This window comes from Varanus komodoensis, unplaced genomic scaffold (assembly GCF_004798865.1).
Source record: "Varanus komodoensis strain SLA01 unplaced genomic scaffold, ASM479886v1 scaffold38, whole genome shotgun sequence".
Taxonomy (NCBI): domain Eukaryota; kingdom Metazoa; phylum Chordata; class Lepidosauria; order Squamata; family Varanidae; genus Varanus; species Varanus komodoensis.
This window is the reverse complement of record NW_025335909.1, coordinates 3,342,734-3,370,509: the sequence shown is the minus strand read 5'-3', so window position 1 is coordinate 3,370,509 and position 27,776 is coordinate 3,342,734. Positions and strand designations below refer to the sequence as shown.

The following is a 27,776-nucleotide window of genomic DNA, read 5'->3' as shown; positions in this document are numbered from 1 at the left end:
GATAACGGTGTTTGCCCAGCTTTCTCCATCCCTCCTTCTCCAGATGGCTTGCAGGTTCTGCCTCTCCACAGTGGTGACTCACTCACAAACTAACAGATTGCATTCTGCCCAAAGGGAGGGCTGCTCTACCAAGATGATTCTCCCTGCCGCAAAGTTATCAAGAAATGCCAGATGGGTCCCTGGCATGTAGAGCCTTAGGCTGTGCAAGTGAGATGGAGAAGCTGTGGAGAAATTCATTGCAGAGGCCGGCAGCCAGATTATTTATCCTCAACAGGAGAGAGAGGTGGAGGCAGCATCAATAATGCACCAGTGTTTACCAGCACCTGCAAAATAGGGAGCTGTTTGGAGGGTCTCCTTCCTCTTTAAACCTTGTTTTAAAGGGTGTTGAGGGATGAGCCGAGCTCATATACAAAACATGGCATTAAATTCAGCAGATGCAAACCCAAATTGGATGGATGCCTACCAAGAGCTGATACTTCGGTATGTTTTGAGAATCAAATACAGATTCTTAGTTGGTGATCAGTGGCATTTAGTGTGAACTGAGCAACATATTTACCTGTCTTGGTTATTTCTAAGGCTGGAATGAAGATAGCAGATGGATGGATGGTTGGATGAACAGAGTATAAAAGGCCAAAACAAAAGGCAGCTGCTCCAATTTTATAAGTTTGTTTCTTGATCAAGGGCAATCCATTTCTTCCAAACTTCCAAATAATGCTTAGAATTCCTATCCTATCACACAGCAATGGAGTTTTTAAAAGCTGTGAAGAAATCAATTGTCCATGATAAACAGAAGGCTCTTCAAGTGAATCTCAGAACAGCTGCCTTTTGTCCATCTTGGCCAGCTTCTTTCTGCCCTGCTCCAGCACGATGCTGAAGGTACCCTGGAAAGAGACCACAGAAGCAGGGTCAACTCACCACATAAGCCACACTTGCAGTGACAACTGCAGAAATAAAATGTCCATCGTGGCAAGACTTGGCACCATCATGCTAGCAACCCTCAACTGCCCAAAGAGCTTTCGTAACTCAGGTGAGGAGCCTGCAGCCCAGGGGTTCCACGACGTTCTTGTGGCCCTCAGCACCATCCTGGTCTCTACCCCTGTTGGGGTCACACCTGCTCTCTGGACCAGCCCTCCAGGCCTTCTTCTTCCACGGCCTCATGTGTTGGTGCACTAGAGAAGCGATGGGGTGGCATAGAGAGGGAAAGAGCTGTGCAGCTGTGCAAGCTTCACCCAACTTGGGGTTTTTCTGTGCCACCATCGGCCCAGGCTTCAACCACTATTGCCTGGAGATGACACAGACTTTTCCAGAGGCCAATGGTCCTTCAGAAGAAAAGGTTTCCTCTCTATCATCAGCACCCAAATGGAATCAAAATGAGGCCAGCATGGCCAAGGGGCCTCACAGCCACAGCTCCTCTAATTGTGTCAGTGATGACCCTGTTGCATTCCATCCCGTACCATCAGTGTGCCATTCCGGCAGGACTCGGGGCAAATGACCAAGGCCACACTGCACAGAAAGGGCAAGAGAGCCTCTGAACACAGCAGGACCAATGAGCCACATTTTGAAGTAAAGTGAAGTAATCTACATTACCATATAAAGTGGCCCCAGGAGGACCATGAAAGTCTGGATTCTAAAATTACCTAACTGCTCTACCAGATAAAGTAAGCAGACAGCAATTGGCAAGATTGGATGGGGGAATTTAAGGAGCAAGGTGTAGATTTATCCCCCGCCCCATGTTGTTCCTAAGTGCATCCATTTATTTATTGAAAATATTTTCTATTTCAACCTCCCAATGCATATAGCTTGCAAATCATACTGAAACCAACATCGTAATGATTCTTGTAAAAAATAGAAACATCTCTTCAGGCAACTCAGGCGTCAGTTACACCCTGGGGCAGCTGTCTTCGGCTGCTTCATCGTGGCTGGCTCTTTTGGAGCCTAAAGATAATTTCAGTTGTACGGGATATGCTCTCTAGGACGTCCCAGCTGGATTTCTGGGGGACTGGATTGCCCGTTTGTTTGTTCCCATTCCTGAAGGTCACACACAGATTGTCACACTGTGTCATGTGCCAGCATCCCCCTACTCCCTCTCACCCCCAATTTCCAAGCAGGTCAGGACAAATGGCTTCCAAACTCAAGTCTGTATTATGTTAAACCTGACTAGCTAGGCTGGCTTGGTAGTACAAAAGAAGGGCAGTGCAGAAGCCAGGAAGAAAAGAAACTCACACAGGTAGAATATTGGCCATGCAAGAAATGGGGCTAAAGGGTGGGAACCCAGTCTCAAACTGGAAGACTCCACCCCCAGTCTCAAACTGGAAGACTCCACCCTCAAGCTCAAACTGGAAGACTCCACCCCCAAGCTCAAACTGGAAGACTCCACCCCCAAGCTCAAACTGGAAGACTCTCTCCCCATCCCAAGCCCAAACTGGAAGACTCTCTCCCCATCCCAAGCCAAAGGATCTGCCTCCACCTTCAGGGTGATTCCTACTGTTAATGGGGACCTCCAAGAATTTCTGGCACTTCTCAGTTGTTCTGCTCTTTCCAACTGACTCTGGACAGCTGATGTTCAACCCACGCCAACACATCTCTGTATGCTCAACTGCAGTCGAAACTGCCTGCTTGTCCTCAGCCACGTGTCTTACCTCTGGGTTGGCTGGCCTTGGCCTTCAGCTAAGAATTCCGACCCTGCCTCTTCTTCCAGTCCCGATGCAGAATCTGAGACAACTTTTTGTAGGCTGCATTCATGGGAAGAGGGCCAACTCCCCATGCCCTGCCGGCAATGGCAGCCTTCAGCACATCAAGCCCGACTGCAGCAGCAAACATGACTTGCTAGACCCCCCGATGTGGGCAAGGGCATCCCTTTCCACCTGCCCCATTATGCTCCGGTTGTCCTACATGCCCGTACATTTCCCTGTTCTGCTCGCTGCAGTTGCTTCCTTGCCATCTGGGAATCCGTCCAAGCCACTTTCACAATGCTTCCTCTATTTCCCTCACTTTCAGCGGAGAAGAGCATTGTTTAGTCTATAATGGTTTAAGTAGGCTTTCACCCAGAAGAGGGTCAGTTGCAACAAAGCACTGACATTACGATAAAGGCTTAAAACCATCGTTTATGCAAAGCGTCCTGCTCTTGACAAACTGCCGCTCTCCTGACAAGTTTGAACAAGCAGAGTTTCACACATGCTTCACCCATTCACTGCTCAGGGAAGGGGTCTCCCCACCCACCATAATTTCCTATTTCTGCCTTCACCATTACACTCCAAGCACAGCGGTTCTGCTTCCTCTCGTCTCCCTTAAGCTTTCTGCATGCAAACCAGAGCGCTGCACCCCAGTGGAATGCAGCCCTGCATGTTCTGTGCATCCCACCTGTGACAGCTGCAGCCCACAGGAGACCAGGGGAAGCAGAGGAAAGCTGCCTTCTTGTGCCAGAGATGGAGACTGAGCCATCCTTATCTTAGGAACATTTCACTGGGGTGAAAAGGATTTCCTAGTTTGCATTATTTGCTATGCATGTTGCAAGCACGACAAGGTAGACGGGTTTTACTCTTGACAGAAAATCCAGCAGTGCCTGTTTCCCCAATCCTGCATCTTTCTTCTTCTCTGTGCTTATTTTTTTTCTTTCTTGCCTATCCTCACCCTCTTTTCTCCACCCTCAGCTTCAAACATACTGACTAGAGTAGACCATGTGATTTTGTTAATGGGGATAAACAGAAGTTAATACTGCTGATGAAATTAAATGGGAATGTGGCCACTGAGGAGGAGGAGGAGGAGGAAGGAAGGAAGGAAGGAAGGAAGGAAAAGATGGTTATAAGAAGCATCATTTAGAGAAGAACAGCAGTGCTACTTAACCTCTTCGTGTGGTGTAGTGGTGAAGAGCATGGGACTGGGACTCAGACGATCTGGGTTCTAGTCCCCGCTCAGCCATGGAGCCAACTGGGCAACTTTGGGCCAGTCACAGACTCTCAGCCCAACCTACCTCACAGGGTTGTTGTTGTGAGGATAAGATGGAGGAGGAGATGTAAGCTGCCTTGAGCCCTTTGTAGGAAAAAGGCAGGATATAAATAAATAAATAAATAGATATTTCCGATTCCATTGCAGAAAGAGTTCTATAGGTAGTTATTTCACTGCAGCAGAAGTTCGACAAAAAGTTAATCTCTTTTCCTGCATTTCTGCACTTTCTGCTAAAAGTTTCTAGCTATCCCCCAGTGGTATGGCTGAGTAATCTCTAGTGAGAACCTGATAGTTTTTGCAAAGGCCCAAAATACTGGATTTTTCCTACCAAAGGTGTATATGTGTAAAGAGGAAGGACAATGGCTTACAAATATAAAGATAAGTCCAAAATTAAATGAGGATCTGATTTCATTGTGAGAGCCAGTGTGGCGAGACGGTTGGAGCATCAGACAGGGACTCAGGAGATCCAGGTTCTAGTCCCATCTCACCATGAAGCTCCCTGGCATTGGGCTGTGATGCTGACACTGACTTCCAGCCTAGACTACCTCACAGGGTTGCAGTTCTGAGAAAAAAAAGGAAGAGAAGAACCTTGTAGACCAGTGGTTTTCAACCTTTCCACAGCTGGGGAGCGACAAAACCAGAAAAGCCGCCTTGGGGACTGCTGAGGCAGAAACAAAAAGCACCATATACATAATACAGTATTCTATGTATTCGTTTTCAAACACAATACTAAAAAATGAAAATTCTCCAAAGCAACCAGAAACCCTGCAACAAAGAATGCCAACAAAAGAACAGAATACCAAAATTGGCATTGTGTGGCTCTCCCTTCCCCACCCTGCCCCCAGCAGCACCAGTGTACCCCCCACAAATACGATGCCAACTGAGGAAGAGGTGGTGGAGCACAGCCAGCCCCCGCGCCAGTCCATGGCAAGCAGGATGTGGCCCCTGCATGGACTGGCAGGAAATTTCCCTTGCAGGAGTTCCTTCAAGAGGAAGAAAGGTGGGATATAAAATTAATGTAATAACAGCAACAGAATCTGCTTCTTGCTGCACATGTGTGTGCACACCCACACGCAGAGGGGGAGAGAGAGAGACCTGTCCAATTCAGCCTTTAATCCAATGCTTAATTACTTCTCTAAATTGCAGCAAAAATACATAAACAGGACACATTTACCAAGATCACTGATTAGTCTAAAATCCCATTATCAAAGTGATTTCAAAAGCAGCCGTTCGGGTTCCATGAAGGCAGCTGTTTGGGTGAAGTTCTAAGACTTAATCTTCCCCAATTTTCAATGCTGGCCCATTCTCTAATGGGTAACAACGAAGCAATTACCCTGCCTTTTGTTGACTGCGAGTGACGAGATAATGGTGTCCGGAACCATTCTTTCCACATCATGTTAATACAATGAGAAAGCAATGCTTCTGACAGCTGGGCTCATTCCCCCAGTGGGACCGAGCATACAAGGCTCCCTAGGTATGATTGGCACACGGACATGGTTGATATTCCCTGCACAGAGATCTGGGGCTTAATTTGAGCCGTGGCTCTGCTTTTGGAAGTATTCAGAATGAAATGCCTTTGACAAGGGCTTACCCGTATTACGAAAGCCAGCTCGACCCGTGAGGAACGCCAAGGGGACGTGCCCAAAATAGCACTTCTGTGTCAGGAAGTGACATAGATTAATGGCAGATCAGGCCATCTGGCATGGAGAAGACCGCAGCTCCATCTCTGGAAGCTCCCATTCACGAATATCAGCTGGCAGGTCTGGAGAAAGACCTCCACAGAGAAGTGGACCTACCTACTCACTGGTAGGTTCTTCCCCTCTGATTTTCTACCTCTGTGAATTTCACCACAAGTAAACCAAAGCCAACCAAGTCTAAGTAAAGAAGAAGAGAGAAAAACAGTGCATATGTGTCAATATCTCCCCTGCAATAGGTTGGTACAGTCCGTTATGGAAGATGGCCATGTTGGAAGATGATCTGCTATGGAAGATGGCCAAATTGAACTGACACACACCACTGGCATGTGACTCGCAATTCATTTCAGTGGGGTTTGGTAAGAATTGACCAAGATTCACAGAAGTTCTCTATTTTCAGCACAAAAGGATCTTGAGATTAAAACATTTGAATGCCACAGAAATGCCAAATGGCCAGCACATCTATCCAGGCTCAGGGCTTGGAGTACTTTGCTCTTAAAAGTCTTGGGTTCGAACCCCCATGAATTCAGCCATCTTGAAGCACTTTAAGGCATTGTGCATCTTTCCCTACTGAGAACTATTGTAACTACTGAATTTGGCTGGTGAAGAATGGGTAAGAATTTCAGTTTGGATTGTTTTTAATAGTAAATAAATTTATTACTTAATAAATTTAAAAGAGGGCCTTTTTAGCAATGGCACCAAGCATGGAATGATGCCTGTGCTGAGGCCCATCTGGCCCCAACACCACCATCTTGCCGGCACCAGGTTAAAACTGCCTTCCACACCAATGCATTTAATCGCATGTCTTTTATTGAAATCATCTGTGTTGCTTAACCAGTTCTAAATTTTGTACATTGGAATTGTACGCCCTATTTTACTGTATCTGTGATTAATACTGTGTTTATATTTTACTGCCATCTGTTATTGTGGTTGTTATTATTCCTATGATATGAATTGCTGTGAACTGCCCAGAGGGCTTCAGCTATTGGGTGGTATAGAAATGATATGAATGAATGAATGAATGAATGAATGAATGAATGAATGGATGGATGGATCTAGACACCAGATTGGTCTTATCCTGTTCTGCTGAGATTTGTGGCTTCAAGGGAAATGGGTAGATGACCAAATATAGGTCATCCTCTTCCCATAAGGATACAATGGATAAAAACCCACTAAGCACGGTTATGCCAAGTGAAATCTGATTTATGGACATAAGATTTCAGGATCTGATAGCAGTGGATGAGAAACAGCCATCTCTGCTTGACAAACTATAGCCACTATTGGTTAGAGAAGGTAATATAAGAACCAGTCAAAAATTATCCTGACCTGGTACAAGGCGATGCCTGATTTTCTTCTAAACACCCCCGATACATCCTTCCACGTAGTCCCGAGGAATGCCAACATCCTTGCTTGGCCCGAAGTCAATTTGTCGACGCTGTACGGACCACATCCACTGCCGGTGCCAACATGAATTTCATCTTCTCACTGGTGTGCTACAAGTTCTGTGTGTCAGTCCCAGAGGTTCATGCATTATTCAGGGCTTCTAAAACAGCTGGGGAAAGTCGAGAAGAGAGACAGAGCAAGCACAGTGCGTGTTTGGTATGCTGAAGAGAAAAACCTTGGTTTAACCATGAAGGCTTTGAGCCATGCCACCTCCTGAGAGATGGAAGGCCCTTCAGCCAGTCTGCTATAGTTATGAGAACAGAAAGACTCCTGCATGATTCCATTTCATGAGCCATGAATGGCCCTGGTTGGTATCTTCCACTCCAGATACACAGTTGCTCTATGACTCAGAAGCCACTTGCCTCTCAGATCTACAAGAGGATCTAAGTCAGGGCTGGCAACTTTGGAAGGACCAGTGGCCCTTTTGCCTCCACACTCAAATCCCCCTGGAGACCACTGACCAATGGCTGCTGGGATTATTATACTGGTACCTGCAATGGCTGCAGATTCTCAAGTAAATCTAAATAAGATTCTTTACAAGCTAGGTCTCATCCCTTGATTGCTCCAAAAGCACTATAGACAGTGCTTTAAAAGTGTATATGGTCCACTCCAGATATAAGAAAATGATGTGGAGGAGGTAAAATTGTGATCCTGTCTTATATGGGATCACAGCTCCCATAGCAACTAGGGATGTGTGACAATTTTGGATTCTCTCATTTGCTTCCTCTTGTTTTAAATTCAGTTCATCTTGAACTGTGAGAATTTCTGCAGTTGTAAATCCAGTTCTTCCTGAACGTAGTTGTTTTATTCCAACCTAAAATTCTGAAGAAAATCCACATGCACTTTCCTAAAACATGCCTTTTGGTATGCCATTTTGCTGAATACACACATTTTTGCATGCATTTTCCAAAGTAATGCTTTGTATACTTTAGTTTCATTTAGATTTCTTTGCAGGTTTTCCATACAATCCAATAGCCAAAGTCCTTTTAGCAGTTCACAGAAGTTTCTCTGCATTCTTTTTAGGGTGGGAAATGTCATTGTAAAATTCAGAGAAATGCAATTTTGGAAAGATAACCAAGCTTCACGTCACAGAGTGTTTCACAGTGTGAAACGCATCCCCCATTTCTGTCAGCTGTAAAATTTAGAGCAGGGGAAGCTAGCAATCCGGGTTGTCAACATGGTCAAATTTGCTACACTCATGACTGGAAAAACAGCCAAGCAAAATAGACTACTCTGTTTTTCTGCAACAATCTGTCCATCACTGTTAGTGGAACACACACACACACACACACACATCCTCAGAGCTTTAGCCCTAAAGCTAAAGGTAGGTTTTATCTCTGCTTCCTCCCACACAGCAGTCGCTTTAACAATTTCCTCTGATATTTCTGCCCGTATTGTTCATGCTGCAGAAATCAGTTGGGCCACCAAGGACTTCTCGAGATTGAAGCTATTCCATTATGAAGACGCATATTCCACTGAAAACTGGAAAGAATTCTGATCAACCCTCTGTGGACTTCACATTAAATGTGGAGGATGCTGGCTATTATTTAGACCGCAGCATCCATCAATCTCTTTTCTGTCACCACATGTTGCAATGCAGGAGGAGGAGGAGGTGCCTGATGTCTGCATCAGCCTAAGCACTGGGCTCTGCTGTGACTGTGAAGCTAAGAGAATCAAATGTTGGTGAAATGTCAGGCATTGTTTTATACTGCTAACTCCCACCTGAAAGGGAAGAGGCAGCATGGTCTAGTTTCCCCATCACTGCAACCCAGCTGGACAAAGGCTGCTGGGGAAAGGGCCAGCCCTACGCCGAGCAGAAGGAAGCCACTGCCCCGGGCTGCAGAGGTGTGTTTGTGTATGGCAGAGGGTGCAGAGGAAATGCTACGGGGCGGCCTGTGTCTGTGTATGGCAGAGGGTGCAGAGGAAATGTTATGGGATGGCCCACGAGGACTGGGGCCTCAGATCATTCCTTTGGAGCCCTGAAACTCTGGGACAACCACTGCCCTGCTGTCCATGGGCAGCAATAAAGCTCCGGGGCTCTGGTGGCCTCTGTTACATCAGATTCCCCTTGCAGGCCTTTGGCCAAAAGCGCTTCATTCACATAGCTCCCTGCCGCACCTTCTTTTCTGGAATCAGATCCATTCCTCTGCACTTTTTAGAGGTATCCTCAAGAGAAAGGCTTTCACAAGACTCAACACACGTGCAAAGGAACAAAAAGGTGTTAAGCATAGGCAAATCAGCATGTGCATTTGTGTGTGTGTTTTCCCTGTGGCCCTGAGCCCCATGTCTTGTCTCTGCCAAACAGCATCTCTGGGGTGGAGTGGGGCAGAAGCCATTGCAGAGGAGGGGGCTAATGTTGCTCAGCACGGCGGCTTCGATCCAGACTCAGCCTATGGCTTGTTATTCTCAAGAGGCGGAAGGGGGACATCAGGAATTCTAATCAAGGCTCCTCATTGATTCCAAGCACAATAGTTCTGGCCTATCCTTCTATCCAGGCACGAGCGACGGCTCCTCGCAGATGTCTGTATGCCTGTGCCCTGATAGAGATGTTCGGGTAAGGCAAATGAGCAGTGGCATTGCTCAGAAACAGCATAATTCCACAGCTGCTGAGCAGGCTAAACATGCTTGTATCCCCTGGGGTGTTCTCACAGTGCAAGTTGACCCACCCCTTCCAAACAGCTTGTCTGATGACATGCTGCGGCGCGCAGTCTGCCCTACTGAGGGGTGGGGGGATGCCACAGCTGAGCAGCTGTCCCACACCGAGGGGGCTCCCCTGTCCCTGTCTTCCTGGCAAAAGGGGAATGCTTCCGTTGAGACAGAGAAGCATCCTCAATGCAGCTGATGGCACAGGCTAAATTTCTCCTCTCTTCTTTTCATAGGGAAGCCTTTGTCCTTGAGAAAGAAAGCCATCTTTCTGAGCTGGCCTGAGAAGGTGAGACACCCCAGGGTTTGGAGATCTTTCTGGCCTCTCCGAGTCGTCTGCCGGAATTGGGAAACCATGTTCTCCCAAGGGCTAATCCATCAGGGATGCTATCTGGTGGTGGACAAGGCCGAAGCTAATGATGGATGGGTCAGAGCAAAGATCGGTGGTTCAACTCTTCTTTGTTTCTTACCCACCTCTTTCTTTCGGCCACCTCATTCTCTCATCCTGCCCTCTTCCTCTCTGTCTAGTGGGATGCTGGGAAAAGGAACGTTCACTTTTCCAGAGCTCTGAACACAGAGGGTTTTGGAAATTGGACCAAGGGCTGAAAGTTGTCCACTCCTGTTTTCAGAGAATCGCCATGAATATTTGGCAGAAAAATCTAAAGGTTCGTGCTTCAAGGGATAAAATGGGGCAATTTTGAAGGAAACTCCGAGAGTCTTGTGAAAGCCATGGTTGATTAACATATGAGAGCACACTGACCGTGTGGAACAAGGGTGGGCAGCCTGTAGGATTGTGTGAACTACTGGGAAGCATTGTGTTGCTGTTGATGATGTTGATCTTGTTGTTGTTAATGATGATTTATTAGATCACCAAATGGGTTTGGGCATTAAAGAAGACTGAAGGGTATCTCTGAGCACAAGCTTGGCCCAGGATTTTTTTTTCTGAGCCCTCACTAGTTGGGTGTCCATGGGACCCCTTTTAGAGAGTATAGTCCGCTATTGGAAGGGCAGTCCTGACCAAAGTTGGTTTAAAGGTAAGGAACTGCTGAGAATTTACATATTTTCAGGTATCCTTTGCTCTGACAGCTTCCAATTTGTGGACTCAGAACGTGTGCAAATTCGTTTCCTCAAAATGAGCAAATTGGCCCAAAATATGCAAATCCCCCCTCCCCAAGTGTGTGTTTTCATGCTTTGTTCTATCTTTTCACCTATTTTTCTTTTAACTGCATTTTACTGCAGCTAAACTTGTACAAAGAGAGGCAAAATTTAAAAAGTAGTCTGCAGGCCCTTTGGACTCTGCATGGTCTGAGACGCCAGCCCACTGTGGAATCCTGGGACAGACGGCAAGAACACTGGAGATTTGAGTCTGTTGTGAATTCTCCAACATATTAGCAACACTGGAACAGCAGAATGAAGAAGCCAGCACACAAATCGCCGGGTCCCCACGATGGTGAGATATTCTGTATTTCTCTCTAATTTCTAATCCCCCTTTCCAAGTTTGCACCCATGCGCATAACACAGCTTGCCTCCATGTCACAGGAAGAGATGCCCTTCTTTCCAGTGATGCATTTCCTGCCTCTTCCAACCATTCACCAGTGGCTCTCGAGAATGCTCTGTCCAAAGTCAGTGCTAGGGAACCTTGGTGGCTCAACCGATCTGCCTCAGAAAATTCAGCTCAAGATGCAAAGCTGGGCTAGCCGCACCCACCCTACTGCAAGCTCGGCTGGGGACATTCGCAAGAAGTCCTGCAGATCTCCTCTGGTGGGAATGAATTCAAACCAGAAGCAACGGAGAATTCCGAGCACTGTGTATAGGCAGTGAATAGTGCAAGAGACAGAAGTATCTTTTACACATCACCATCTTCCTCGCCTGCTGCTTTTAATATTTAAACCAAAGGGATGAGTGACAGGAATGGCCTAGGCCAAGGCCTTTCTCTCCTCCCCTGTAGTTATCTCTCTGATGCATTGTCATGTCTAGATGGATCCTACGTAGGTCTCCAAAGGCCTCTTGATAATGGATATTATACTTGGCGATGATCGCAGTTGAAAGCACCCAAAAATTACCAGCTTTCCTTGCCGGGTAATTTGTTATTTTAATGCTGTCAACCTGCAGAAATAGATTTATTGTTATTAATAATAGTGATTTGCCACATTCTGCTAGTTAAATTACAGAGCTGTATAGTTAGTTCAACAATAAAGCACTGGAAGGGAGCCAAGAGATCGCTCATAGCATTTTGAGTGCAAAGGCAGTTGGCACCCTTCCCATTAAGGCATTAAAATTTGAATCAGAAACATAACAGATGCAAAACAAAACATGAGCTGGCTCGCGGGGATTATATAGAAACAATTAAAACAAATTAATTACCAGTTATGTTAATGTTGTGCCGTGTACATGCAGAATGATTACCAAACCCATGGCTGAGATCTTTAGAAGATCAGAAAGTCAAGAAGAATCCCCCAGCGGGTTCAAAAGACCATCCTGGGCGACAGCATCTATAATGCCCTTCCAAGAAGTGGAGGAAAAGGGGTGGGAAATTGGGAAGGAAGCAGAACTAAGCAGGAGATATCTTTGCTAGGATGTGATGGATGCAAATCCATAATGCAACAGTGAAGCCTGGATGTAGATGCCCATCACCCCAGTCCAGATTCAGGATCCCCAAAGGGGAGCCCAAAAATCCAAGAAAGGGGTTTCATTGCAATAAATCCATGTTCATTTCCTTCAAGAGGAACAATTCTTTTGCAAAACAAATGGGTCTTAATCCCTCATTCACAGCCAAGACACCCCAAATGATTTTGCTTTACAACAGGGAACAAGATAAAGTTGAGGTGGGAATCCGTTTTCTTCAAGGACTTTGAGGATCATGGCTAAGCTCAGAGAGAACAGAGAAGTCTGAGGGAAGGCCATGGCAGATGATGTTATCCCCCTTGCTAATAAAAATCTTCTGATCCCAGGCACCTTGGCTCCACTGTACCACAGATGAAAATACAAGGATACAACCCCAAGTTTCTGAGAACCCAATTGGCTGTGATAGAGAGAAGTCCTTGGCCAGAACTTCTTACCTGAAGACACAGTGAGGGCACACCCAACCAGAAGCACAGCATTAGGAAGGAGGAGCTCTGGGGATTCTGTGGTACCTGTATGTTTTGGTCCAAGGGCAAAAAGGAGTGATGAGGATGCAGTCAAGCATGCCAGCATCTTATCTAGTCATACCCAAGAGGGTCTAGCATGCTAGCAGTAGCCTGGAAAAGATGGCAGTCCATGCTGGAAATCGCATTTCCTTTCCCAGACAGGAACTTGTCTATAAATATTCAAAACACACTATTTAGACTCATTATAGCAAGGAATACAAATGTGAAATTTGCTATAGTGAAGAGGAAAGAGGCATTTGCCAGGAAAGCATCACCTGATCTGTAAGGTCCATTTCATGTGAAAAGAATACATTAGTGCCAAGGACTCCGGGCTCCAAAAAACTCCTCATGGTGTGGCAATGCGGCAGCATATGGATGTTTATGCAGAAGTAAGTCCCATGGAGTTCAATGGGCTTTAGCTGCAGAAGAACCCTTTGTCCGATGTTGGGGAATCCATCTGTGTACCCCATACTGTAGACTGTTGATATTATTACTTTCAGGATGGCACTCAGATATCATTGTTATCGCATGCAATCATCTCATTACAAGGGTACCTTCACTCCCGTGTTCTGGGGACTGGAGGGCCTGGCCGTGGGAAAGAAGGAGAAGGAAAGAGCCAGATTTCCTTGATGCTCTGTATGTCTAGACGGAATGAGCTTCCTAGTGTTGTCCTTAAGAAAACAGCAGTGCTGCATGAGCTCCTGCAGTGAGCAGGTCAGATGAAAACCCAGAGTTGGCCAGAACATCATCCCTGTTAGAAGCTAGACCTTCCAGTCTGCCTTGGTCAGTTGAGACTGCAGCAATGTTCTTTCTCCATGTAGCTCCATGCCCTTGATGATGGCTCCGCAGTTGCAACTGGTGTAAAACGCAGTAGCCTGATGGATAACAAGAATGAGAACACCTGAACATGTAACCCTTTAAAGCGCTCCAACAGCATGTGCTGACTGGGACTCCTCCACCTACTCAGAGCAACAATCGAATAAAGTAGGTAGTCCTGTCTGTCCGAACTCCGAGGACATTCCACATGGGGCCTCTCCAGAGAGGAACCAGGGACACGGAAGAGGCGATCCGCACCTCGAGGAAGGGGCTGGAGCCGCCTCTGCTGGATCGGGGCAGCTCTCCTTTGATTTCCCGTTCCAAGCACACCGCTTCAGCAAACCGTCCCAACCCGGACCAGCGGCTCATTTGGATGGACCCATCGCTTGGTGTTTGAGGCACGGAGGGGTGCTGAGGACATGACAGGCAGTGTGCAGCTCCCCCTCCCGCTGCCTTCCCCCTCCCGCTGCTCTCCCAGCCTCCCAATTATTACAACAGAATAATCAGCATGGAAGTGCCGGGCGAGCACACGGGTAACAGCATCGCTTTAGGGGAAGGCAAGCAAAGTGAGTGGCAAGGCTAATTACTGCAGTGGCGTCCCTCAAACCGAGGGAGCTGAGCAGCAAACGGTCGCCTGCGCTTTTCAAGATCTTTCAAGTGCAGTCTTGGGAGACATTAACCATCACAATAAACACAGCGGTGCCCTCGGAGCAGAGCTGAAGAGCCATCTCTGGGATGAGAGCCACACAGGGGGTCGGCCGATCGCCTCCTCCCAGCCTCTTCCCAGCCTTTCTGTGGGCAGGATCCTAGCAAAGGCACAGAATTGAGCCCGGACACTGGCAAGGAAATGACTCGGCCCAAGTCAGTCCTTGGATTTTAGCAACCCCCAAGCAAATGTCCTGCGTCTTGGGGGAACATGGAGAGCTGGCCTGACCAGCTGCAGCCCACACAATCCGCAAAGCGATGTCGGCTGTTTGGGCAGAGGCTGCTCGGGGGTGCCGGTGACAAGCCCCTGCCCCAGCTGTTCCTCCTGTGATTTGCCCCACATGTGCATGGGTGCCGGTTGCACAAATTGTTCTTCATAGGCAAATGCAGCCCCCAAAGTGTGTGTGCTGTTTGTGGGGCGCATTCATGAACCCCTAGAACATTTTGTCCCCTTGAGCAAAGGTTTCTCTCTGGCTCCATGATCTAACAGTGTGAGTGCTGCATCATGTTGCGTCAGCTAACAGAATTAAGCACTGCAGGGTGCAACCGTACGGTCTCCAGGCCTCGTTTGAGGGTTCATAGGAGAGCAGTGATTCCCAGCTCTGAGGACAGAGACAGCACTCTGAGCATGGAAGGGGATGCTGGAGATTCATCCCCCTCTCTTGCCCCCATGCAATGGAAAGAACCATGCTGGCTGGCCTGTGAGGTTGGAAAGTCCATCTCAGAGCGGGAAAGGTGGGGTGTCCCAGTGGGAAGGAAGAGCAGGAGACTGAAGTAGCCAAGATATAAGCTAACCTGACCTTCTTCCAACCTCCTTCTCTCACCCTCCCAAGTGCCCATCTAGCAAAAAGCCACCGTGATCAGAGAACAGAGGAGTAAAGACCACCCTCCTCCTCCCCACCCCCTTCCTGCTGGTTTCAGCCCAGTCAGGCATTGGATGACCAGAATCCTCCAGGTTTGGAGCCTTCCATCTTGCAAGAGGTGCAGCACACAAGATTGTGCTTCCAGTTGCAGAAAGTTTTGTTGATCCATTTATTTACACCACTTTAAAAAAAAAATACGTGTTTTTCCCATGCATGCTTCTACATTTAAATAGATTTGTGCCAAGGCGACAAGCCATTCTTCACATGCTCGCAGAAATATAGCCATGCTTTAGTGTAGCCATTTGCAGTCCAGTAGTGTGCAAGGAGGGAGCCAAGGGGAAGTCTGAAATGTTCGCATGCTCCAGCTTTGCTTTAAAATTCAAGGAGAGTGCAGGAAAGTGAGGGAGGAGTCATCACGGGGAAGCAGGAATGCCAAGGACTCCATCTGTTATCTTGCTCAGTGCATCAGAATCTCCAGCTTTATCGACTGCATTCCTTCTAGCAAATCCAGCATTTATGTTACATTCTCTTCCCCATTAATAACTTAATCGCAGAGAAGCTTCTTAATTAGACTCATGCAACCAACCCCACTCGTTTTCTTCTGTTTGTGCTAATTTCCTGAAATAATGCATCTTCTGCATGTCAATGGACTTACAGGTCTGCTTGTGGTGTTTGCCCAGGTGCCGTCCATCACGATCAGAAAAGAACAGCTCTTCTACACCTCTAAAGCACCTTTGCCTTCTTTCAGGAGGCAAAATACAGATTTTAATTAACACAAATTAATACACTCCAGTTATAGCCTGCCCTTTTCCCTCTTGTGAGGAATGGAAGTCAGCTCACCTGGTTTCATTCTGACCTCACAGCAACAACCCTGTGAAGCAGGCTAGGTTGAAAGGGAGTGACTACCCATGGGTGAGAAGGGACTAGAACCCGAACCTCCCAGTTCCAGCTCTCAGAATTCCTATAATTATGCAGCTAAAATTGCTCCAGACATGCTGAAGAGGGAGATACCAGCAGCTCTGAAGGAACCCTAATGTCTGCAGATGGACAAAACACTTTAGGAACAAAACTGGGGGGGGGGGATCATTCCCAAAATGGCCCAAGAAGAACTAGCATGGCCAGTGGGCATAGAAAGCCAGGGAACGGTTGTGGGTGGAAGAATGAAGCCCGGTGCCCTCAAAGGAGGCCTGGCTGGCTAGCTGCCTGGGACCCCAAAGCAAAGCATTGTATGCCGAAACATTTTGCTGTTCAGAACACAGATATTCCTGTTTCCGCATGCATACTGTCCAGTTGGAAAGGAAGAGAAAGCAAAACAGATTGCAATGTCCCTCATGCAAGAAGGATTCTTTAGAACCTTTAGATTCTTCAAAATCTCCACAGGAAGGCTTCTGAAGCTAGTCTGAAGCTGGGGGCGAAGGCAGCTTGCTCCTTGGCAAACTTTTTCCCACTGCTCAACCACAATTTCCTGAACTGGATTTTGCAGTCAGAAAGGATAGTCCAAGAGTTGTTGAGTGGTCCATGTCCAGACACAGGATAGGACTGTCGCTCAGCCAACAATATCATCACTAGATGGAGAGGGAAGAGGGGAAAGAAGCTGGGGGATGTTAAGGAAAAGAGCAAATGTTTGCGATCATCGCTGTAGCAAATTCACTAGGGCCTTGCTAAGCCCTAAGGAAAACAAGGAGGATGAAAGATGGCTCCCAGTTCTTCTCGAAGGCAGAGGAAATGCCTCATCCACTCACTCCATGTGGGCCTTCCTTGTTGACCTAGCCTCCACCTGGCATCCTGACTCACTCACTTCTCTAAGCAGCTTCTGTTTGCAGGCAGAGAAGAGAATGTGACCTCTGTCCATGCAAGCGTGTGACGTGGGTGAATTAGTCTGGCCCAAGATGATGCATTAAGTCTGAAGAGGACCCAGAGAGGCAGTGAAGGCCAATGGGTCCAGCTTACATGGGACCAATCAATCCATTCTCCTTCTCAGCCTGAATGGCAAATGAGCTGTCCGTGGTGCTGAGGCCTATCCCCAGAATGGGTCTGGCACAACAGAGAGCTCCTTAAAAGCTTGGCATAGAATCTAGAGTGGATACACAGCCCTCCTTACACTGGAATCACCAGCCTCAACCGGAGTGGGAGCTCTTTCCATAACACAATCCTGTCAAGTCACATCAACTGGATTTGGTGCCAGCCCTACCCTTAGGCAGAGTGAGTCCACTAACAGACGCCAGGTATGACAAAAGACACATCGCCTGCCTTGCGATTCTTTCACTTGACTGCTGCCCTGCAGTGTGGCAGAAATTGTGCAATTCGGCAAAGCTGAAGCTCATCCTCTCCTGATATAGAGAAACGTGTTGTGTTTCATCTTGGACAGGAAAGATGTGACCCTCCAGATGTTGTTGGACCATCCATATGGTCAATGGTGAAGGGTGAGAGGTCCAGTATCTTCTGGTGAGCCTCTCATTCCCATCCCTCCTCTATGAATCGGAGCTCGACAGAGAGAAAGACATTTTTACTTCCTGGGATCCACACCTGAGCTACATGGAATAGCTCAGCCATAATGGAGCAGGCACAGGATTACAGCAATGTACTCTGCACGGGGCTGCCCGTGAAGCTGGTCCAGAACCTGAAGCTAGTGCAGCAGGTGGGCCTTCATGTCATCGGGCAGCACAACTGCTGAAGGCTCCACACTGGCTGCCATCTGCCCCCAGCTCAGGCTTAGGTTCTTGTACTAATCTGAATGACCTGAGACCAGGATACTCGGCAACACGCCTTCTGCCTTATTGGCCTGTCTAACCAGTGAAGTCTTCTGAAGAAGCACTGCTGGTGGTACCTCATGGGTCAGAAGTCTACTTGCAAGCCACCGGAGGCAGGGCCTTCAAAGTGTTGGCTCCTATCATAGAAGGATGCCCTTCTAACTGGCATTAGATCACGCATGCAGGAACATTGTTTTGTCTGTAGCATCTGCTGCTCATCTTCTTCTTAGGCAAGCATTTGATGGTGATTAAGTTCCAGCCTCTACTGGATTGATGTTCCTGCTTTAATTGCAAGTGGGGGAAACATTTTAATGTCTTCTGCAGCTCCAATATTTCTTGATAAGGAGAAGTTTAAAAATACCACCATAAATACACAAAGGGGAGCTGAGGAGAAGAGCTGTACTGAATTCTCAAGGCGCACTTTGGACACCTCTTACTGGCACTTGGCCATGTCACCTTCATTGAGTGGGGTTTCCTTGTGATCCTGCCAGGTCACCCAAGACACGGTGGAATGAAAGAAATGATCAAAACCAAGCTGGGCTTATCGTTAACATAATATAGAAAGGCTCTCTGCCAAGAAGAAAATAATTTTGATCTGGCTGTCAAAGCAAGTCTCTTGTCTGGCCATTTTCCAGAATGCACTGCTTGTCTTAGATGTAGAACAAGATAAAGGAATTAAATATTCTTCACTGAGGTCCAAGAAGTTAATATGCTGTTAGATTTGGACTAAAAGCAGCGGAGGATGAAACAGATAGGAGGAGTGCTCTTTTAAAATGGCAATCTATAAAAATAAAAAAGGAGGCATGTCTGTCTGTGCATGAGATCATGACATCTACTTGCAACTGACCACACAGATTAAATCAAGCCTAGGTGCGCACCCCAAAATTGTTGGGTTGCTAAGATGAATTTTAATTTTCCTATACTCGAGGCCTGCAGCACCACCGGAGTGGAAGACTGAGTGGGGGCATGATTTGTTGCTCTCGTTGTCAGCAAAATAGCTCAGGACATCCCTACTTATATCGGTTCATTAGGACTCAATAGTCCCGCTTAAGGCAATTCTCAGTCATGGTAAGTTCAAAGGTTCACCCAGATCCAACCTGGGTTGCAAATTAAAAACTTAGACATCCAGAGTGAACCAGATTATCACAATGGACACAAATGGACCAGGATTAGGCACAAATGGACCAGGATGCAAGGATGGCGCATGAACCCATTGCCATCACTGGGCATGTAAAGGGAGGGGAACCTCCCCACATCCCTGATGGGACTGGCTCACTGCCAACTGTTGCGAACTGCCCAGAGAGCTTCGGCTATGGGATGGTATAGAAATGAAATAAATAAATTCCTAACTTTGTTCTACTTCATGTTAATACCAGTCTTCCTGGTCTGCCCAAATTGCTTTGACTATGGGATGCCACAGAAATATAATTAATTTACTGTGCAGGAGGCTCCTACCTTGAAAAACAGCCTAGAAATGATTCAAATAGCTAAATACATTTGGAACAGGAGAATGTTATTAGTCCCCTGAGCAATAATATAAATATGGGCTGGAGAGTTTGTTTTTCTTACGACACAGCATGGGGGTGTGGATCAACAAAGCCAACCCATGTCTGCCTCAACCTGCCAGTTCTGCTTTTTCTTTTTGGGTGCATTTGTGTGTGCACTTCCCCCAAATGTACACATGAATTACACACATCATTCAGATGTGTGCATTTCTCTTTCCTTGGCTACAGCATTGCTTGCATGCATTGCTCAAAGCGACACATTGCAGATGTATGCATTTTGGAAAGGTTTGGCAAATCTCACTGCAAGCTCTGAATCGTATGACCTTCACCCATGGATTGGACTCAGGGTCATGCTCAGGCCCCGGCAGTGCAACATTGGTGCATTCTCACCAAAAATGTACCAGAGCTGTCTCTTCACGCATCCCTAAGCCCTCACAGCCAAGGCACAACCCTCTTGGATGCTCCCGTACGAGAAAGGGGAAAGTCTTCAGTTTCTGAAAACAGCACAGATGAAGTGCAGAGAATGCTCAGCAATGAAGAACAGATGGGAGTAAGATTGCATGCTTTCCCTGTATACAAACTGTGAAAAATACAGTCCCATATTGATGTACAGCTCCCTGTGCATGAGAACAGGTTGACAGCTAAGTAAGATGTAAGGCAGTGTGTCCCGAAGCAAGGAGACATTTACAAATCAAAATAACTATGATCTGCGTCGTCACAATGCAATTTGAGGGACGGCCTCGACTCCACTTCCCTCTACCTACTGTATGATTATGAGCTCTCGCTCTTGCTTCCCCCCCTTCCAAAGCTATATCCTGGCATAGCTTTCCCCCATCACACACACACACACACACACACACACCCCTCTCTCTTTCTTCTGCCAACTGTTTCCCAATCCTTAGCATCTCTGCCCAGTAGATGGCACCTTTACCAAGCAGTTCTGGTATTCTGGGAAGCCTGCATGCCATAATAAATCCCAGACGTCAGTACAAAAGGCTGGGGTAATTGAGATCTTGTTCCAGCCAACACTAGCTGGAGCACACAAAGGCAGAAAGGCCTGGCACTTTGGCAGCAGAGGGGGTTCCACTGGGAGGCCCGGCAGCTCCAAGCGCGAGCTTTTGCTGAAAGCTGATAATGTGGCGAGGTGAGTGCTAACAGGCGATGGCTTGAGGTTCTAAACACAAAAATAAAACACACACCCGCTTAAGGGGACAGGAGAGATCTGGTGTGCTGCTCTCACAGAGCTCAGGCCGAGCTGGTCACTGGATTCAGCTTGCCAGCTATTTTGTTATGCAGGTCTCTGCTGTTGCATCAGCTAGCTTGCAAATGCAACCCTCTCCAAACCAGAAGAAAATGGAGACATGGGGCTCACATCTAGCTTCAAGACCTCTCCCCAAAATAAAACCTGTTCTTTGTCATTGGACAAATGCCAGCCCTAAAGATTAAAGAATGAATTTCCCATGCCTAGTCCCTTACCCAAAATAGGGTGAAATGTTTTGACTGAATGCCTCTCCACTTTCCAAATGAGTTGGGGAGTACTGGAGTGGGTGGGGAGTTCTTCCCAGCTGTAGCTCTAAATAAGAGTATGGTAAAATATTTGGGTGTCTGTCTATGCACAAGTGTGAACAAATGAAGGTTCAGGAAATTTTTAAAAAAATGTTGCCAATAAGCAAACAAGTAGCATTTGACAGACCATGAAATGCCAATGGGATGAATTTAAATATAAATCTCTGTTGCTGTTATGTGCCATCAAATCACGGCAACCTATGAATAAATGTTCTCCAGAATGCCCTGCCCTTGATAGTCCTGTAGCTGCATTGCCAATCCAAACAAGAAACGAGGAAGAATGACAAACCTACGGGCAAATCTTGTGATGGTTACATGGCATCAATTCATCTCCATCTTATGGCAATCCTATGAATGAAAGAGCACAAAAATGTCCTACCCATGACAGTCCTGCTTAGCTTTCTAAATCCAGAGCTGCAGCTTCCTTTATGGAGTCCATCTATCTCTTGTTTGGTCTTGCTTTTCTTCTGCCTTCAACTTTCCCTAGCATGATTGTCTTCTTCGGGGAGTCCTGCCTCCCCTTAAAAGCAGAGCAAATATCCAAAACAGTATCAATTTGGTGATGGTATCCATATGCCACCTATTCAAATATGGAAAGTGTTGTAAGTCCATTGATCCATTGCATTAAAGATGTCTTCTTCCATTTGGTAATGTTGTTGAAGGAGCTAACTAACTGAAAAGTCCATGTACATCTGTAAAGATGAAAGGCTGCTTAAGCATAACATTTATCTGTATTATAACCTCCTTCCAAAAAGAAACAACTGCTGGACACAGTCAAAATATGCAATAAATGTTTGTACACCTAAAGGAAGAAGGCAATCCACCAAATCGACTACCTCATATTAAAGAGATGCTGTGGTGTCCAGCAGGCATAAAATAACCTTTGTGTCAGGTAAGACACCACCTGAGATCCAGAGATGCAACAGGTAGACTCGTAGGGGGCATTACCTGGTGCCCACAGCTGTTATTCAAATTCCCAAGTATGCCTGCAGGACCAAAAAGCTTAATACCTTTGCAGTATGGTCCTCCACAGAGCAATGGGTGGGCAGTGGAGGGCGTGGAGGGCTCAAAGCCACCCTGTTGGGCAAGCGAATTCACCTCTCTATGCTGAGCTTTCTGCAGAGGGTCTTCCAAACTGAGAGCGTGAGTTTTCAAGCACTTCTCCCTGCCCTTTCTTTTCACATTCAGCTGCAAAGCCTGGAGGACTTCATCAAGCCCTCACCTTGCCACAGCAACATGCCTTTGACAGAAAGGTGAGGAATAGTACCCATCCTGCCTGGCTGTGTCAGGTTAATTTGATTAACTCTAGCTGGCTGCCTTCATGGACCAAGTGACAGAACAGCGGGGGAGAATGCCTTGTGTATGCTTAGTTCATCTTTGGCAGATGTCAAGGTGCATTCCCAAACTTGTCACTCATCAGAGCGCCCTTTGGATAGTTTATTATTTCATGTAATTATGATTACTACATACTGATACGACGCTGTTATGAGTAGCCTCTGGCTGCCATCACTCACCCAGATTTGATGTGGAGGGATAAGTTGTCAGGAAAGCACTGCTGGCTGTGAAATTGCTATGCTGCTCGGGAGGAAAGGGGGAAGAGGGAGAAGCGGGGCTGGTTAGTCCCATTCTGTCCCCTAAGCTTGTGCTCTGACATGGAGACAGGGGCAGAGCACTCATTCAAACCCCTTTGAATCCAGGAGAGCCACCTGGAGGATTTGACCCAGATTTAGCCTCACCTAGAACAGAGGGATTGGCGTCAGTGGGACAAGTTAGGCCTAGTTGAGCTAAATCCCACTGATTTGAATGTGTCTTCGCCAAGTCTGAGTGAATCGGGACCCAGCCCAAGTGGCTGCAACTTAAGATCAGCACAGCTTTCCCTCTGAGCTGCCCTTCCGGCTTCTTCACCATGTCACCTTGCCTTTTCCAAAGCCAAAAACATGCTCACCTTGAACAGGTAAATTAAGAAAGCAGTACTTAATTACATGGGGCAGTGACTGTCCACACACCCCTTACCTATGGTTTTAAGAAAGCTACAGGAAAGGAGTAAAGCAAGAGTCAGGAAGCCACAAAAATGGGATCCTCCAACTGGTAAAGGTTCCCCACCCCAGCATTCTGCAGTTGTGTGGGAGGGGAAAAAGATGGTCTGGATGTATCTCCTTGTGCACACATTGTCCTTATTTCTACATGCAAATGAAGGGCTGGGATCAGCCTCCTTCTCCATCCTGCCCCATAACCACTAGCCAAGTAGGTACTTTGCAAGGGCATGGGCTCATCATGGCCACACCCTATGGCTACTCCTCCAAGGAGGATCCAAATGTGTCCAATAACCACAGTGCCACTCCCAGTAGCCAATGCCATCTAGATAGTCCTAAGAGCAGACTGGAAGGGACTGACCCCCGTACGAAGAGTGCAAGGAGCCCGCTTGTCCATCGTCCCTTTGAAAGATGGGCATGAGAATTTAGAGATTCCACACCCCACTGCAGCTTGCTTTCCCGACAGCTTCGCTGCTCAGTGCCGTTTCTCTCTCCTTCCGCCACCGTCATGTCTAATCAGTCCACTTTTATCTGGGCTGGAGGAGCACTGAAGCTGCGGCAGGCTCATGAACTTTCTCCCGCAGGTGCTGGCTGGCTTTCTTGCAAAAGGTTCTTCTTTTCTTTTTTCTTTTCCACTCAGCTGAACTTCCACGGGAGACAGAGCCAGTCGCATTTTGGCAGGGTACTCAGATGGTTGTAACACCTGTGGATGTTCAGGGGAACATGTCGGCCACTGGCCTGCAGCCCACTGGGGGTGTCTTGCTGGCTGGCTCCATGACGCTATCCTCACCTGCACCCAATGCCAGTTCCAGCTTTGTTGGAGTCTTTGGGCGAGTCTAGAGTCTTCTTTCAGCAAGACGAGCCTTTCATCATCCTGAGAACCTGTTGCTTCCGCTTCTCATCCTCCTTCCATCATTGCCACCACTTGTTCTTTGGATGAGCAAAGACTCGGCAGGCATACACAGGCTGCGGCACCTCCCATGCCTCCCTCTCGCCACTGCCATCGTCTGGGACAGGGCAGCAGGGAGAAGAAGAGGCACAGGAGTTCCTTCCCAGTGGTCTCCTGAAAGGTTGTAGGCTCTCAGCAGGTATCCAGCCATGCCTACTCTTGGGACACCAGCCCTGTCTGAGCCACATGAACATTCAGGGGCTTTGCTGAGGAGCTGGGCAGGAGGAGGTCTTGTGCCCACCCTGCTGGAGGGATCCTGTGGGCAGCCGGCTTGCCCCCGTGTGTCCTGAGTGCTGGACTGGATGGGCCTTGGGTCTGATCCAGCAGGGCTCTTCTCATGTTCCTATGACCAGGGCCGCCTTAGCGCGTGGGCCTGGTGGGCACGTGCCCGTGGGCCTCATACTAAACTGTGTATGTTAACCCTTGGAAAATTGGAAAACTTCCAAAATTAACAGTAGTTGCAGTTGTCATAGGGGCTCCGGTACACTGCTTTGCCCAGGGCCCATCATGCTGTTCAGGCGGCCCTGCCTATGACCATGCCATGCTTTGCATTCCAGAAATGGAGCTCCAAAAGGGATCCCCGATTCTCCTAAACTGACCCCATCTTCCACAAAATCCTTAAATGGCTTTCTTCATCCTCTCCGGCTAAGGCCAATCCTTATTTTTTCCAAAGAATGATCATGAGACTTGTCAGCAGAACAATGCATTTTTAACAGATTAATTTATGGGGCAGGGCAGGCGTGACCTGGCAGACTGCCTGCTGGACTGGGCCTTTAGTTCTGTAGTTTGCATAGAGGCTTATGGCCCAGTGAGCTCACCTAAGATGGCTGCTGTCCGCACGGAGCCTGTTATAAAGTAAAGGGCATGAATCAACATGGGTACAGGGCCAGTCTGCGTTTGGGAGACTGGGTTCTAGTCTCCACCTGCCCACCAAGATCCTTGGGTTTCAAAGCATGGAGCAATGCTTTGCGCCGGTTTCACTGGCTGCCAGCAAAAAACAAAGCACCCCACGAAAAGAGATCAAGAAGGACAGGTGATACTACTACGAAAAATGGAAAAATAGCACTATTGATGATTAATAATATTATTTACAAATAGCTTATTGATCATGAATGATATACGAATAATTCATTAATAACATTAACAACAAGAAGAAACAACAGTAACATCCATAAAAAAAAACCTGCCTTTTCCTGGCTCTTACCAGATTCTGAAATTTCTGCGCAGGGAAGCTTTTTCTGTTACCTTGCACCTGGGTCCTTGTTCTCTTAGCCCATCTGAAGCACTTTGTGTGGCGACTTTGATCCTGAAGAGCAGAGTATGAATCAGCAGCAGCAGCAGCAGAAATGCACTGCCACTGGGGTGCCTAGAAACATAGCTGGCATCCTGACGGGTCTCCATCTTCTAGGTCCCACTTTGCTGCCATCTTTCCTGCCTCAAAAAGCTTCCCGCCTGTCTCTTTCAAATTAAGGCCACAGAGAGTGAAGGCAGCTCTTGTCCTCGGAACAGAGCAAGCGGTGGGACGGGGCCGTCCGCGGGGCACGGCTGGCTCGGCTCTGCGCCTTTACAGCCGTGCTTAATGGTCATGAAAGATGCTTTGGCAAGCCTCCCCCATTCCAGGCTAAAGTGCACCGTGCCTGCTGACAATCGGTTGATCCACTTAAACAAGGGCACAGAATTAGACAAGGGCCCGCCGTGATGCCAAAACCTCTCCAGGCACTCATTCCTCTGTGCCTTGCCAAGCCGTGTGCTTTTCGACTTAATGAACCTGCCAGCTCCGAATGTGGCATCAGGAATCAGATGCAGAGGAGAAAGGGAAAGGAGAGTCGCAAGGCCTCAGAAAGGCCTCACACTGCCATCAAAGTAGCTTTGGCTCCAGCAGGATACACAATAATAAGAGCATGCCTTGATTTATTGAAGGGCAAGGCAAATGACAACAGGAGGAGGAGAACAAGCTTTCCCCACTGGCCTAGGAGGCCAGAATCTCTCCAGTTTCTAACCTCCTTGAAATTGCTCTTAGACCTCACTGTAAAAGGGAAGAAACATAAATTTGGGTTTTCTCTTGGACAAGACCGAACAGATTGGTGTTACCTTTTGCCCACCTTGGGGTAGATGTTCCCCTATTCCTGGGACTGTAACCTCTGCAGAATGAATGGTAACATTTTTCCTCCTGTGCTTTTCCTACCAAAAGGTTTTGTTTTGGGAAGGAAAAAAAAGATGTATGTCACACTTTTACAGAGTCTGATCTCTGTGGTTGCAGATTTGAGGGTCTAAAGGTGCCAAAGTACTCAGCTGCAAACCAGGATCAGGCAGAAGGCAAGGTCTCCACAATCCAGGTCACAGACAAACAGATACCCGCCCCTCATAATTTTCCCCTCTTGCTTCTGGCTGAAGATGCTTTTCTAAAATTTTGCACGAGAGATCTTATCCCTCATATTTATAGCAGTGCTGCAAAATATTGTGTCTCCGAATAACCTAAGAGCATCTTCTTCATCACAAGGTCTTTGTTTGGATTTGTTTTGCTCCATGTACAGTTGGCAGAGCGTTGCGTGATGGAAAACAGATCTCTCTTGCCTCCAGGGAGCAGGGAAACATCTGCTTTGTGCAACTCGGCCCCTGAAACCATTTAGCATCTGTCTGCCTCCAAGAAGCTATTTCTTCACAAATTTCTACCCCACTCAAAATGTAAAGCCACCCAATTCCCCCCCCCCCGCCCCGTGTGTCCTTTTAGTACAAACAGAAGCAGGCAGAAAATCACATGTCATAAATAAATGAATATACAATAAAAGAAGAGTAGAAAAATGAAAACTGTGTTCAGAGAGAAACCAGTGAGGAGCAAACTGCCCTTGGCTGAACTCGATTCCCAGTTTCCTTGCAAGGTGAAGAAACGGGGGTGGGACTAGTCTGGTTATTGGCACAATGCAAGCAAGGGCCAAATGTTAGAACCATTCCCAATTGCAGCAGGTTGCCTCTCCCCACCCTCTTTTCTCTCCCCACAGTCAGTGGCTTTCAAGGGTTCTTGGGCAGGCTGGATCCAGTGGGCCTTGTCCCTCAGTGAACACAAACCAGAAGTGAAGTGTGCAATGGACAAATGAGTAGATCATTTGTGTTGGTTCTGTTGCCAGTATACCCCCAAGCACTTACTCTGTTTTTCCACTCCTGACTAGCTATGGAGAAGAAATTCACTTGCTTTGCATTTTCATGCAAACATCCCAAGTTTCACACTTTCTGACCGACAACACAAACCAAAACTCTGCTATCGTTCAAAATTCATATTTCTTTGAACATTGTAATATTGTCCAGTCCATAAATAAGTGCAGCAATATATCTCATAGGAAAGAGCACAAGTAAAAAGTGAAGTGCAGTGAATATATTGCTTCAAAATGCACTTTGTGCACATCAGGCAAAATTGCATACCAGAAAGAATGTGATTTTTGGAGGAAAAAGTGCATGCAAAAATGTGTACCTGTCTTCATTCAGACATTAGACATATTCTCAGTGCAATCTGGATTTCAGCTTGGAAATCTGGATGTAAGATTGGAAACGTTCTCTATGTTTGGGTTGAAAGGAACTAAATATTAAAAATGGTCACTAAGAGAACAGCCACATTTTCTCATGAAAGGCTTTGAGGTCCACCTAGTGATGAAGCTCAATAACTCTGCTTCAATAGAGAATTCTGCATCAGGAAAACTTTGGTCCCAATCCTGACCAGATGCAATGAGGCTAAGGACCACCT

General features: G+C 47.1%; 1 long non-coding RNA gene across 12 annotated transcripts in view; it reads right to left on the bottom strand.

Annotated features, from left to right (window-relative positions):
• LOC123028690 overlaps positions 1 to 25,518 on the bottom strand; it is a 78,314-nt gene extending 52,796 nt beyond the window's left edge. For 8 of the 12 annotated variants that reach the window (XR_006415736.1, XR_006415739.1, XR_006415743.1 and 5 more), the window contains exons 1-8: positions 25,245 to 25,518; positions 15,893 to 15,978; positions 13,129 to 13,728; positions 12,785 to 13,023; positions 6,966 to 7,191; positions 5,537 to 5,819; positions 4,314 to 4,507; positions 2,640 to 3,745 (exon numbers count right to left, since the gene is read on the bottom strand). This is a non-coding gene — a long non-coding RNA (uncharacterized LOC123028690). The remainder of the gene's footprint in view (positions 1 to 2,639; positions 3,746 to 4,313; positions 4,508 to 5,536; positions 5,820 to 6,965; positions 7,192 to 12,784; positions 13,024 to 13,128; positions 13,729 to 15,892; positions 15,979 to 25,244) is intronic. The other 4 variants (XR_006415740.1, XR_006415738.1, XR_006415741.1 and 1 more) reach the window with 4 other exon arrangements.
• Positions 25,519 to 27,776: the final 2,258 nt, after the last annotated feature.